The sequence below is a fragment of the Hesperophylax consimilis genome, chromosome 3 (assembly GCF_061612785.1).
Source record: "Hesperophylax consimilis isolate HC1 chromosome 3, BYU_Hcon_1.0, whole genome shotgun sequence".
In the NCBI taxonomy this organism is placed as follows: Eukaryota; Metazoa; Arthropoda; class Insecta; order Trichoptera; family Limnephilidae; genus Hesperophylax; species Hesperophylax consimilis.
In genome coordinates this window covers 44,105,828-44,118,428 of record NC_142838.1, presented here as the reverse complement: position 1 = coordinate 44,118,428, position 12,601 = coordinate 44,105,828, and positions in this window count along the sequence as shown.

Sequence of the window (12,601 nt, the reverse complement as noted above, 5' to 3'; positions counted from 1 at the left end):
TTTTGGGCAATATTAAGTGGTTCTATTACAGTCTTCAGGCAAGAACCCCAGCACATTATGCTATCGAAAGTAGACACTGAATTATAGCAAAATAAACTGTTTTTGATTTTTCCTTTTTCTAGTACATGTCTGATATCTTTAAAAATATATATAAGTCTCCTAATTTTATTTACCAAAATTTCGAAATGATCATTCCACCTCAGAAATTTATCTATTTTTACCCCCAGGTATTTGACGTTGTCTAGACATTCCAAGAGGTTGCAGTTACACGTTTGCACACAATTGTGAATTATCAGCTTATGAGAGGTAGATAGCTGACTTTTATAAAAAAATGCTAAAAGTGGTGTACTTGGTTTTTTTGTGTATTTAAAGAATATATATTATTACTAAGATAAATTTTAACTACTCTTAAACCTGTATCACATTCTTCAAAAGTTTCACTCCAATTTTTACCCTCAAATATTAAGTCAGTGTCATCTGCAAAACTAACAATGGATTACCAGGAATAAATCGTTTATATAAATCAGAAATAATATTGGCCCAAGCACAATACCTTGTGGGACTCCAAATGAGTTTTACTCTTTCTTAACATTTTATTTATTTCTACTTGCTGTGTTCTATCACTAAGGTAAGATCTGAACCAACCCATTGCTGTATAATTAATGCCTAAAAATAATAATTTCTTAAGAAGCAGCTCGTGGGAAACCGTATCAAAGGTCTTTGATAAGTCCAAAAATACCGCAATAACTTTGTTGCCATAGTCCAGTGCGTTTATAACTTTGCTCAATGCCTTTAATACACCATCACTCGTACCTCTATTATCTCTGAAACCGAATTGATTGTCGTAGAGAATTTTGTATTTTTCTAATAATGATACTATTTATTTATTTATACTGGGTTTTTACAGACGCTCTCACTTACGTGAGAACAATCCAGTTATAAAAACTCAGTTAACATACAAAGACACATTAATTTTCATATACGTAAATAAAAATTAAAATATAAAACAAATAAAAATAAAAACTCTAAATTAAAAATATATATGAAATACAAATATTACAGAAAAGTAAGAGACGCAAGTAATACATAATATAATCAATGCAACATATTATTTAACAATAGCAGTTTTTTTCTGAATTCATATAAATTATCAACAAAAATATCTACTTCAGCACACTCAATCTTGTTATACAGTCGACACTTTTGGGTTAGAGGGCTAAAATAGGCGATATTATTTTTGAAAATATTCAGGAGAAAAATACTATATGGGAATTGGGGACATTTTTTTCAATATTGACATAATGAGGTATCAAGATGGCCGTGGATAATTTTATGCAAACATAATATTAGGTCAGTCAATTGCCTTCTTATTTTAAGTGTATTAATCTTAAAGTATTCACGACGTGCGTCGTATGATCTAAGATGATCATGTAGTCCACATTTGAAAGATAATAGTCTAAGCATTTTTTGTTGAACCGATTCTATAATATTTTCATACTTACATATTCAAGTTCACTTTTAATTAAGGAATAGTAAAGGGTTAGAATTGATTGAGGATCTTGGAAAGGTTTACATATTCTGTGAATAAATCCCATCATTTTAAGTGATCTGGACTTAATGTCATTAATGTGTAATTCCTAGATTATAGAAGACACTTTCTTAAGAATAATCTTATTAATGAAATAAGAAAAAAATTATAACCTTATTTCGAGTAAAGTTTAAAATGTAACATTTTCTAACATTTAAGTGCATATCATTGACAGTACACCAGTTATATTTATTTATTTATTTATTATAAGAACTTGTTGAACATTTAAACATATTTTTGATCATTCATCCGCCATGCTAGGGATGTCCCTGTGTTATGGCGGGTGATCAAAATCCTTTTGAAGCACTAGATGATCGGTAACAGACTTGTTTTACGAAAAATTTTAAGATCATCGGCGAAAAAAGCATAATCACAGTTTAATTTCGAGCCAAGGTCATTTATGAATATAAGAAAAAGCAGGGGGCCAAGATTTGACTCCTGTGGTACTCCAGAAAATACAAATATAGGGGATGATTTGTATCCGTTAATAAGCACTAGTTGTGTTCTATTAAATAAATATAATTTCATCCAGCGCAATAAGTCTCCATGTAATCCTATTTGTTTTAGTTTCTTTAGTAAGATGGAATGGTTAACTTTATCAAAAGCTTTTTGGAAATCAGTATAAATTGCGTCTACTTGTAATATTTCGTTAAAAGAATTACAAACATTATTACAAAATTCCAAAAGATTTGAGTTGATAGATCTACGAGGAACAAACCCATGTTGCCTAGTGCAGAGAATAGGCTTAAAATGTAAAAAAAAATTTTTGTATATCAACTATTCAAAAACCTTGGCAAAACATGACAGTATGCTAATTGGTCTGTAGCTTTTTATCGAAGATTGGTCACCTGATTTGAAAACTAGTACCACATGTGCTTCTTTCCACAAGTCAGGAAAAGTCCCCGTAGTTAAAGATGCATTAAAGATAATGAACAGCGGTAAACATGAAGAATCTGCACAGCAACTGACAAAGAATGGAGGAATTTTATCAGTTCCAGGACCTTTACTCGAGTCTATTTTAATCAAAAAACATTTTATTTCATCTGCACTAATATGTATTATACCTAGGTTGCTTTAGTTGTGCACAGTAATGTTTGGCATTGAATCAATAGATGATTTTGACTTTTTCTTTTTCCTTCCTTCCTTCCTTTTTCATTAGAATGGATCGATTTTTTAACCAAATATTTGTATTTTAATTCTCTTCCCCTTTTTTGGCTTTCCAAAGCAGTTCCTAAAATAAGGAGATATGGATTCTCCTAGTAATATAATTTTATCTCGGTTTGGTTTGAGATCAGCTTCTTCTTTCTCCAATAATTTTGATCTTGTTTTTGGATTTCTAATTTTAATGAGTTGATTTTTTTTCGGATTACCTGGTCTTCTGTCATATTGTCTTAAAGATTTTGTGTAATATCCACTGCATTTATTTGGTTATTAGCATTTTTTATTAGATAGTGGTGTCACGAGTTAAAAATACGTGTTATTTTATTTTTTAATTTTGTTAGATAGGAGTCCTGAAATTGTTTACTTCATTTTGAAGAAAGGAGTAGTAGTCCTGAAATTGTTTACTTCATTTTGAAGAAATGAGTAGTAGTCCTGAAATTGTTTACTTCATTTTGAAGAAAGGAGTAGTAGTCCTGAAATTGTTTACTTCATTTTGAAGAAAGGAGTAGTAGTCCTGAAATTGTTTACTTCGTTTTGGAGATAGGAGTAGTAGTACTGAAATTTAAAAAAAAAGTTACTTAAAATATTTAACGTTACAAAAACATCGATAAGTAGTGAACCGAAACAGGTGATCCTACCATTATAGAAAGGGTGAATGGGTATCTCATCAAAATGACAGTTACTAAAAAAACCTCCTCCTAAAAAAGTGATATAAAGTCATTATATAATGAAAAAAACTAGGTTAAATGGGTTACATAGGTAACGTGAAACCTAGTTTTTTTTCATCATTATCACTTTTTAAAGGTGTGTTGAATTTTTATTTTGATGATGGAGGAAAATAATTTCCCTCGAAACCTATATCATCTTTAGGGATGCTGTGTGATGCGGCGGTACCCAAACCTGCCTACTAAATTGTGAATCCCTTAATTTATGGCAATGTGTAAATGCTCGAATTGTAATAATTGTAAAATTTATTTTTGAAAACACCATAAAATATTTGCATAGCGCCGTTTTGGTGCAAAATCACCTCAAGGGCGCATTCAACATAATTACTACAATAATTATTATTGTAGTGATTAATAGTTAATAATTATCATTGTAGTAATTAATATTTATAATAATTATTAATTAAATTATTTTTACTTCATTATTACTATTTGCATGGAAAATTACAATATATTCGTATTAAGCGTGGCGACCTGTACTAAGGTTTAAAATATTAAAAAAAATATAATATATAAAAAAATGTTAAGGGACTTTAAACGGGACGTGTTTTAAATATTTTACATTCATTAATAGTTGTTTATCAATTATATAAAATTTAAAATATGTTTATTGGTAAGGCTATTAGAAATTATAATGTACTTACTCTTCGATACTAGCTGCAACTATTCCACAAACGGCTGCGATTGATCCAGAAATAACTAGAGCACCAGCGGTAATTGGATTTGGTACTATAACCGTTGCCACACCGTTAGTTGTAACGAAGGCACCGGCCACGGCAGCACAACCCTTAAGATTTTCCTTTGCACCACGTTTTGTTCTGTAATGGTAATTTTTTTATTTGGTAAATAAGGTTCGTGTAAAGATATGTAGGTATATTTGTGTCTTTGATAAATATATTCTATTTTTATTTTTAGTCACAATATCGTAATAGCTATCATTGTTACATTTCGCAAACTGAGTTGAAGAAATAAGGAAGTGTACTGCATTTAACTGATGTTTGGCCGTAGAAGATACCGTTAAAGATTGAAGTGACAGCACTGATTTGTGAATTCAAAATGGTGTGTTGATTTTGCATTGTGCAAGTGAGGTTATAATTTCATCTCTTCAACTATGCTACTTTTACTTAGAACTTACAACATGTCGTCCGGAAGAAGAAATCGTATCATTAAAATATTAAGTAATCTATGGTTTTGAGTCTACTCATTCTATCTTTAAAAATATGGTTATGTTGAATTTAAATGTATTCATATTTTGCACAGAAGGTGAATTATTATTCTAAAGTCCAACCCAATAATGCTGAGAACATAAAGAAAAAAAAAATAATAATATAATTTATAATTGACTGGACAAAACGACAAAGGTTGACTCATTTATTAAAAAATAACAAAAAATACAATCTAGGCAAAAGTTTAATTCGTTATAACATTTAAAATCACTCCATATATCTTAAAACAATGTTATGTAAAGTTCATACTTGTATCAGTCGCACTAACTAACTAACTAACTAACTAGTCGCACTGTCACCATCTACTGACAACCGCTGGACGCTTTCCTATTTATATGCATGTTATAAGATTTACTCGTAAAATCACTTCCTATATCTAATTTTTTTTTATTTATTTATTTATTTAAACGCCCATAGGGCTTTTACCTATAATAATGTACATCTTTATTTTTTAGTTATACAGATTACATATAAAAAATTTAAAAAAAATAAAAAAATCGGTGTTAGCAAAATACAGGTTACATAAAAAAATATCAGAGTTGACAAAATATGTTACATAAAATATAAGAATTTTAAAAATATAGGTATGGATAGAGTAAGTGAGATGAAAAATATAAAATCTTCCAAAATCCACAAAATCAACCATAATGATAATAAGAAAGTATAACAATAGTTTACAAATTAGGTAAAAATAGTTCGCACATACTCCGTTTAAAGTTGGCCAAGTTCAAATTATTGTCTAATACATTATTAAAATAGAAAATAAACCATTTTTAACCTTATTTCCACTTGCTTAAACAAGTAAAAATAAGTTAAAAAATGTTTTATTTTCTATTTTAATAATATATAATTCCACCAAGTATAACAGTATAATAAATAAAGTCTAATACACTTATATTATTTAAGTATTTGTTACCAAGACTGTGTAAACGTTGTATTGGAGAGTGAAAACTATAGTTGGAATGAGATGTATGTATGTAAAATGTTGATATTTGCCTAGTTGTTCGTGTAGGTATGTGTAGATTTATTAAATGCAGGAGTTCACAACAAAAATGTACAAACCCAAATGAACTAAATCTACTTTTTAAAAATGTTAATTTCTCTATTTTAAATATGAATATTAGAAGTTTAAGGAAACACTTCGATGAGCTCTGTATCCTTATTAATAACCTAGATTTTTCTCCAAGCGTAATTGTTTTGACTGAAACACAAATGAAAGATATAAGATATATATCAGAATATACCACAATTTCCTCTGCCTGTAAGCATACTGGTCATGATGGAGTCACTGTCTTCTTTCATAATACTCTGAAAAATGTTGCCACTGAATTTATTGAATTTAAGTCAGCCAATGCAATAAAATTAACATTTTTTCAAACCAACTATAAATATCACGTACTAGCCATATACAGATCTCCATCATCAAATGATTTTTTATTTGTAAAAGAACTAAAATCTTTTGTTAGAAATCTTGACAGAAACAATTTTACTTTTTCCATTTTGACAGGTGACATTAATATAAATATTAATGATAACAATATAAATGTAAATTGTCAAAATGAGTATCTAGATTGTTTATCAAGCTCTGGATATACGTCATATATTAGCTCACCAACTAGAGTAACCTTAAGTAACTCTGCATGTTTAGACCACATATTTGTCAAGTCGCACAAGGCGACCAATATTATCTCTTCAATTCTTGAAACTAATATCACAGATCATTACCCGACCTTTTATGGACACCATTTCAAAAATACACCTCTAAACCAAAATTCTGTAACTCTAGAAAAAGTAGACATTGATTATAAAACTCTAAACTCTTTACTTCAGTCAGAAAACTGGGAAAATGTAATATCAATAGAAAATCCACATTTAGCATTAGAGAATTTCTATAATACTCTTAGAGAGTATATTCTAAAAAGTGAAAGTAAAATAGTTGTCACTAACAGAAAATATAAAAAAATTAAACCTTGGATTACAGTTGGATTAATTATATCAATTAAACAAAGGGATAAATTATATAGAGAAATGATAAAATATCAAATGGATTGCCAAAATAATAATCTCAGAACAATGCCTTACCTGAAAACAAAATATCTAATGTACCGAAACTTACTAAATAGACTGATACGAAACTGCAAAAATAAATACTATTGTGAACAAATTGAAAATGCTAAAAATAATACTAAAAAAACTTGGAATATTATAAATGAAATTGCCAACAAAAAAATTATGTCTTCAAATATTGTAAATGAGGTTAAAATAAATAATGAAATAATAACTAACAAATCGAGCATTGCAGAATGTTTTAATAACTTCTTTACAAATATAGTAGACGAGGTACTTCAATCTTCCGGCATTAATGTTAATCATGATTATATGGAGACATCTCCTCTATTAGACTCTAATAACGATTCAATTAACTCAATAGAATATTTTTCTCCTATTACATTTAATGAAATTGAAAAATATATTGATAACCTAAAACCATCCAACTCTAAGGGAAATGATGGCCTATCATGTGATACATTAAAAAAAATAAAACAACATGTATTAACGCCATTACAACATATCTTTAATATATGCCTCAAAGATGGTCATTTTCCAGAACAGTTTAAAATCTCCACTATAATACCTATTCATAAATCTGGGGATACGCATAAATTAGACAATTACAGACCAATATCCCTTGTTTCAAACCTATCAAAAATATTCGAAAAATGCATCAAATTTAGAGTCATTGAACACTTAGAAAAATATAAAATTCTATCGAAAAACCAATACGGCTTTCGTAAAGATCTAAGCACTGAGGATGCCATATATGAATTGACAAAAAATATTTATACATCTATCGATAAAAAAAAGAAATGTCTTGCCATATTCCTAGATTTAAGAAAAGCTTTCGACACCGTTAATCATAATTTACTCATTAAAAAAATAACTCAACTGGGCTTCAAAAAACACACACTAAAATTACTATCAAACTATCTTAAAGACAGAACACAAAAAACAAAAATTGGGAATAATTATAGTTCAGAAACACAGATAAAAAACGGAGTTCCGCAGGGAACTGTTCTTGGCCCGATTTTATTCTTAATTTATATTAATGATTTATGTAATTTTGTAATCCCTGGTAAAATTGTTTCTTACGCCGATGACACGGCAATAATAGTGGATGGTAATAATTGGACAGAAACTTTTTCGAATGCAACTGTATGTATTTCACTTGTTTCAAAATGGTTAAAATACAACAAACTTGTCTTAAACTACAGCAAAACATTTTACTTACCTTTTTATAAAAACATCAAAAACAAACCAAAAGACAACCTTAAAATTAGAATCCATAATACAACTTGCAATCAAGAAATGTGCTTCCTGTGCAACGAACTCGCTAATGTCAAAAATATAAAATATTTAGGAGTATCAATAGATATTAATCTTAATTGGAAATCTCATATTAATCAAACCACTTCAAAACTAAGATATCTAACCTACATATTTTATAGACTCAAGGAAATTTTAAACGCTGAAAAATTGAAAATGATCTACTTCTCCCTGGTGCAATCTGCAATCACTTATGGCATAATAGGATGGGGTGGTGCACCTGATACATTTATTAAGCCTCTACAAATAATTCAAAAGCACATAATTAAAGTCATATATAACAAAAATAAAACATTTTCGACCGACCTATTATACAAGGAATCTAAATTATTTAACATTTGTAAATTATTTATATTACAAACTATGAAATATCTATTTAAAAACAAAAACAATTTCAAAATAAATGAAAACAGAATGAGCAAAAGAACAAATAATATATTTTACACCCCCCAAACCAATACTAAATTAATGCAGACGCATAGCAGTTTCATTGGTCCTCGTACATTTAACCTCCTACCACTACAAACTCAAATGATAAATAAAAAGATAGAATATATTAAAGAGGTAAAATTATGGCTGATTGACGCAGATATTGAAACGCTTTTACTATAAATTTATTTATCCTTTCTACAACTCACTTGCTGAAACTTTATAAATTATTGTACATAATGTTTTTCTCTTTACTTTTTATAATAACTATAAACAAAAAAAACTTTTTCTACTAATGTATATTATACTTTAGGTACTTGAAATATAGTAATCGTTTTATATTACCCACACTCAGGCAGTCAGTGCCTTAGTGGGTTTTCATTTCTTTTGTAAACTATTTGGTATTATATATTATGTTATTTTATACTATCTATTAATATGTATAATATGTGTAAAGAAATGAAAATAAATAAAGTAAAAAAAAAAATAAAATAAAAAAATCGAATTTAGAGTTCAATAATTTTAATAAAAAGGTTAGGTCGTTTATTTTTCTTCTGTTTTCTAATGTCGGAATATTTAAATGATTCAATAATGACTGGTAATTTATGTGTTCTAAAGGGATTTTAAGTTTAAAATTGACGAAGCGTAGAAATTTTCTTTGAATTCTTTCAACATTATGAATATGTACATTGTAGAAGGGCGACCAAACTATGGAGTTATGTTCTATCAGGCTTCTAACAAGGGATATGTACAATAGTTTTATGATTTGTAAAGATTCAAAGTTTTGAATTGTTCTTAATATAAAACCTAATGCTTTCATACCCTTAATCACAGTTTGTTGAATGTGGGCCGTAAAGTCTAGTTTCTCATCCATTATTATGCCAAGATCTCGCAATTCCTTTACTCTTTCCAAATTTGTTTTATTTATTGAATAGCCAAAAAATTGTGATGTTTTTTTTCTGGAAAAGGTCAAAATTTTGCATTTTTCTACATTTAAATATAAATTGTTTTGTGAACACCAGTTATTTAGCATGTCTATATTAGATTGAAGAACTTGACAGTCGTTTAAGGAAGTTATTTCTTTATATAATTTAATATCGTCGGCGAATAGCACTACATTGACATTTTTAAAGCAGTTGACTATGTCATTTATAAAAACAATAAATAAAATTGGGCCAAGATGACTACCTTGCGGTACGCCACTAGTGGCCAAAAATGATTTAGATAAAAAAGATTTTATTTTAACAAGTAAAGTTCTACCAGATATGTAGCTACTTAACCAGCTTAACATATTTGCTCTGTTTCCTATAGCATGAAGTTTTTGGATCAGTACTTTGTGAGACACTTTATCAAAGGCTTTCGAAAAATCAGTATATATACAGTCAACTTGTTTATTTATAGAAAAAGACTCCAATATATAGTTTTGAAACAGTAGTAAATTTGTTGTAGTTGATCTACCTCTAATGAAGCCATGCTGTTTGTCATTTATTAACTTTGTTAGTGTGGGATATATTTCTTCCAAAACTAAAGATTCAAAGATTTTGGGTAATACAGATTGTACGCATATTGGTCGATAGTTTGAAATGTCAGTCTCGTCACCTTTTTTAAATATTGGAATAATATAGCTGGATTTCCAGTAGATGGGAAAATATCCAGAGGAAAGTAGGTGGTTAAATAAAATGGTTAGTGGTTTAGACAATACGGAGGAGCACTGTTTTAGAAAAATTGGCGGGATGGAGTCCGGGCCTGCAGACTTGTTTATGTCTAAGGAACTTAATTTTTTTTTGCAAGATTCTTCGGTGATGTAGCAGTCTGTTAAATGTGTGGTTTTTTTGAATGTGTATGAAGGAATATTTTCTTCTAGTGTTTCATCATCATAAACATTTTTAAAGAAATCAGAAAAAAGATTTACAATGTCTTGCGTATTGTTGGCGTATTTGTCGTCCATGTGCATTTCTGGAGGATAGTCTGTGCTGTCGTTGTTTATTTTTTTAATAAATTTCCAGAGATTGTTCGAGTTTAAGGCTGTGTTCTCGATAGAATTTATATTTGTTTTATAACAGATTTTAGAGAGATCTTTGCATTTTTTCCTACTTTCACTGAAATTTGTATAGTCGATTTTCTTCAGAGTTTTTTTGAATTTTTTATGAAGTATTTTTTTTTTTGTAGTGAGGCTATTAGTTCTGATGAGAAGTAAGTTGGATATGTATGTTTTTTAGGAGTAAATAGTGGTACATATGATTTGATAGTGGTGGAGAATATTGAATATAGATTTTCTAAGGAATCGTCGGTATTAACGTCAGACAAAAAAGACCAGTCAACATGCGAAAGATGAGAATTTATAGATTCAAAATCTGCTTTTTTGTAGTTGAGAGTTTTTTCAACGGGTTTCGGCTCGACGCCACATATATTTAACTTAATATAAAGAGGGGGGTGATGATTATCAACAGGTATCAGAGGATCATTACATTTCTCAATGAACAATTTAGGATAATTTGATATTGCTAGATCTAGTAAGCGATCATTTATGTTGTATATAAAGTTATGTTGTAAAAGATTTAAAAAATTTGTCATATCTAATATCTCACGTGCACAATCATTTTGACTTTCATTAACAATGAAACCACTATCACTTGTTTTCCATTTTAGGTTAGGGAGGTTGTAATCCCCGAGAATAATAATTTTAGAGTTAGGGTATTTGTAGAGTAGATTTTCAACGTCTTCGCTGTGGCTTCGATAGTTTCCGGCATCAGATAGTGGCGGTGTGTATAAAGTTGCAATTATTATCTTTTCTACAGTGGTATCAATTTGTACAAATAGTTGTTCGAGTGTATTATTTTTTGTTATTTATTATCTTTTGTTTATTATTTTTTGTTATTTTTATTATCTTAAAGCAATGCTATGTAAATTCATACTTGTATCAGTCGCACTAACTAACTAACTAACTAACTAGTCGCACTGTCACCATCTACTGACAACCGCTGGATGCTTTCCTATTTATATGCATTTTATAAGATTTACTCGTAAAATCACTTCCTATATCTTAAAGCAATGTTATGTAAATTCATACTTGTATCAGTCGCACTAACTAACTAACTAACTAGTCGCACTGTTACCATCTACTGACAACCGCTGGATGCTTTCCTATTTATATGCATGTTATAAGATTTACTCGTGAAATCACTTCCTATATCTTAAAGCAATGTTATGTAAAGTTCGTACTTGTATCAGTCGCACTAACTAACTAACTAACTAGTCGCACTGTCACCATCTACTGACAACCGCTGGATGCTTTCCTATTTATATGCATGTTATTATTTTTTTCTGAATATTTTTCTTTCCCCCTTACGTCGGCCTTCTTTAACAATATTGTGTCAGTGATAAAGCTTTGCACATAATGAAAACAAGGAAAAAGTGCTAATTAACTAACTAACCACCACGCCGTTTCCCCGCAGGAGTAGTCAGAGAGGAAACAACTCGATCCTGGCACACACTTATTGCTTCATTCACATTCATACATCGTCTCATACATACTCTTCTATTATTCTGACTCTTGACATGGCCCGACTCGAGTATCTGATTCACTTGATCGTGCCATGTCTTCCTCCGGCGTCCCCGACTTCTTGTAATTAAACAAGAGCACTTAACTTCCCAAGATTATAAGTTGATGAAATGATTTCTCTTACCATTGGAGTCAATAATATTGGATGATCTCAAACTTTTGATGGAAATAATATTTTACGAAGACTGCTTAAAAATGCAATCTGACCTTGATGCTATAGCAGAATGGTCAGATAAAAACAAATTAGAATTTAATATAAAAAAATGCGTAACAATGACATATACCCGCTGTCAGAAGCCCGTAGTTTTTGATTACACCATTAAAGAGAAAAAATTATGCCGAGTCAATGGCTATAAAGATCTCGGTATCGTCTTTGATCCCAAACTAACATTCTCGGACCACATATCACGACTTACTACAGCATGCTACAAACTCCTGGGGTTTATCACCAGAACATGTAAACAATTTCATGACCCAGATGCAATGATAGCCATGTTTGATGGCGTCATACGAAGTAAGCTGGAGT